Raw genomic sequence first — 3242 nt, 5'->3', positions numbered from 1 at the left:
TCTGAAAGACCTGATGCGTCAGAGACGTCGGCAAAGTCCTCCATCTAAAAGCACCCACTGCCAAGGTCGGAGGACCTCAGCCCAGCCCCGCGACGCTCGCGGACACAGCGGGTGGGCTGCCGGCCGCTGGGAGAGTCTCCTCCCCATGTTTCTGCCCCCCCCCCCGAGGTGATGCGACAGCAACACCTGAACCAGTGGCCTGCCTAGAAGTGACCCTCACTCTGCAGATGGCACCGCACCAGGACACACAGAGCACGTCTGACAACAAAGATCCAAAAAGTGCTGGCGGATTCGTGGGAGAAAGTCCAAAAATGGTTCAGGACAGCACTGAATTAAATAAGATTCTGGAGGCACAAAGCGAAACTCGGTGACCACGTGCTCGAGGAGGAGCAGGTGCCGCAGGCACGGGGAAACAGACGCTCGGGAACGCAGTGGGGACACATTCGGGGACGTGTCCACGATGCCAACTCTGGCCGCACAGAGTCCCTAAGCTGGCAGCAGGACCCGAGGCCCCGTGAGGGACCGTCCGCCCTCGGCCACGCCACGGCTGCTGGACTTCCTGCCGGCTCCGTCACACACAGAGTGCTACCAGCACACCTCCGAAGCGGGGAAGGGGACCCGCGCAGGTTCAGGGGCTCGAGCAGCAGAGGGGACCCAGGGAAGGCAGACAGCCGTGCTGAAGACTGCCACGTGCAAGTCTCCCAGCTGGTTCCGAGTGGCCACCACCGTGAGACCAGGGCCGACAAGAGGGCTGTCTGGGGGAAGGGTCCCTCCGGGGTAGGTCAAGCCATGTGGCCGCCTCGCGGGGGCCGATAAGGGATTCACACCAGCTGATCACTAAACACGGAAACGGCGACACTAAAACCGCACTCCACAGCACGGAACGGCCAGAACGCTGACGGCTTCCGCCACGGACGGGGACACCGCGATCGCCGACGCCACCTGCCTGCCTCTGGGGCACGCCGCAGGAGGGCAGACACAGCCGAGACCACGTGCACGCTTCACGGACAACTGGGCACGTGACACCTGTAAACGTAAGTGTTTAACTTCTGCTTAGAAAAACAAAGCCTTAGAACCGTTTATTTTAAAAAATTTTAAGGAAAAGGGAAACGTTTCAAGCTACTCTATTTCAATTTCTTTCACCCGAAACGCACAGCCCTTAACTTCAAATCCAGTTCTTTTGGGGGAGAAAACTAGCAGGCAGCAACGCAGGCCACAGGCAGCACACAGGGCCTCCGAAGAGCGGGCAGGACGCGCACCAGGTCTCAGCCTGCGGGTCCATCTGTGTGATGCCTGCAGGCACCGGCGTGTGACCAACCACATCGCAAGCCCAGCGCCCTGAGGGGCGGACACCACTACAACTGGTGCAAACGCGCAGCTCGCTCGCAGGGCGTGCAGTGACGGGGGCCTGGGTGGAAAGCTGACGGCCACCAGGAACACAGGCACCCGCTGACTCACACCTGTCGTCTCGTGTCTAAAACTTCCCAGCTTCGGAGTTCAAGAAAATCCCCCCTAAAGAACTGAGGCTGGCTCCCACCTTGCGGGGACACCCAACACACTCGCGCCCCACTTCCTCGCAGACAGCCTGCACGAGACCCGGGACCCGGGCCAGCCTCAAACAAGGACGCCACCAGCGCCATCTCGATGGCTGGGGAATGCCTGAGTTTTCTCCCAGCCAAAAAACTCCTCATTTTTCTCTAAGGGTGACGAGAACCAAAGGCATTGCCTGCCCGGCCGAGCTGGCTCCAGGTACCCGTGGGTGCAGGGAAGGTTCCAGAGTCACAAGAGAAGATCAAGGACTTAGCGAAGGATCTGCACTTGTCCACTGGGATGTCACACACGGTGGATCCAGGTGCCTCTCCACTGACAAGGGCCCCCGAACCCTGAACCACGGCCCCCAGAGTGCTTCCAGCTTCCTGGGCTTTGAACTGGATCTCAGAGGACACCGTAACTGGTGACCTGCTGCGGAAACGTACAGGGGCGTGTGTCCAGGCTGTCCACAGCCAGTGAGGACGGCCCAGGGGCGAACTCACGGCCTGAGCTCCTGGGAAACACCTGGCTCTCCCAGTGGGCCCAGGGTGACATGAGAACCGTGACCAAGGGCATCGCGGCTGACGGAGCGCGTGGGGACAGCTGGCCCCGTCACTGCTACCGTGTCACCGCCGAGGTGCTGGCGGCAGAGGGAGACAGAGCTCTAACATGAGTCCATCCCCCACGCTTCCCGTGGTGCGCTCATAACCCGCAAGGCTGGGCTGACCGACAGTGGATGTGTATGAAACTGAAACTCAGCCGCTTCCAACGAATGGTCACGTCTTCTCGAACAGAAGAGACAATGTGCGTGCCCCGTGCGAAGTGCCAACAAGGCTACCTGCTCCCATCACAGATCCGCATGGAAGAGAGGGGCCCACACCCCACATAAACACGCAAGCGTGGGGGAAGGCCGCGGGCCCACTGACGTCAGGCAGGAGCCCAGATGGGGTGGCTCCGATGAGCTCATGGGAGGCTCCTGCAGGGGTCCCTGGGCCCATGCGCTCCGTGGCGGGGAGCAGGCCCCATGGCTTACCTCTGTGCTCTCGTGCAGAGCCACTGGCGCCCCAGCTCTGGTAGAGCGTGGTGAAGTCCCTGGGGATGCATGTCTTGAAAATGCTGAGGATGTCCACATGCTTCTCGTGGCCCCCGGGCGGCTCCTGCCGGGCGGCCTGTGGGGTGGGTGGGGTCTGCAGAGCCGTGTCCCCCCGGCAGCCCGGGCCAGCCGTGGAGGCGGGGAGGGCCAGGCCGTCGCCCTTCGCATGCAGCTGACCCAGAGGCTGAGGGCTGAATTTGGCTTTCAGTGGTTCCGGGACACTGTGCTTACTTGGGGGGCCACCGCCAGCCCCCGCCGGTGGGACGACATACTTATCCCCCAGCCGGCCGGGGGCTGGGGGCTGGGAGCCTGCACGGGCGATGACAGTGGGTGTGGGCGTGGCACTTCTGCTGAAGCCACCGCCCGCGGACCCGGGTCTGGGGCCGGCCTCCTGCTTGGGCCTGTGTGGGGGCAGCTGGGCCAGGGAGCCGTGTTGCTCGGGACCGTGGCCAGGCTTGGTCTGCCGAGGCCCCTCGGGGCTGGCCGTCCAGAGTGCGCAGGGGCCCCCGGGGTGGCCCTCCCTGCTCCGAGGCGTGCCGGTGGCCCGTGCCACCCCAGCCGTGGGTGAGCAGCTGCCGCTGGGCCCCGGTGCCCCGGCCGGCCCCTGAGTGCGCGTGAA

The sequence above is a fragment of the Pteropus vampyrus genome, unplaced genomic scaffold, assembly GCF_000151845.1.
Source record: "Pteropus vampyrus isolate Shadow unplaced genomic scaffold, Pvam_2.0 Scaffold277, whole genome shotgun sequence".
Taxonomy (NCBI): Eukaryota; Metazoa; Chordata; class Mammalia; order Chiroptera; family Pteropodidae; genus Pteropus; species Pteropus vampyrus.
This window is presented reverse-complemented; position numbering follows the sequence as displayed.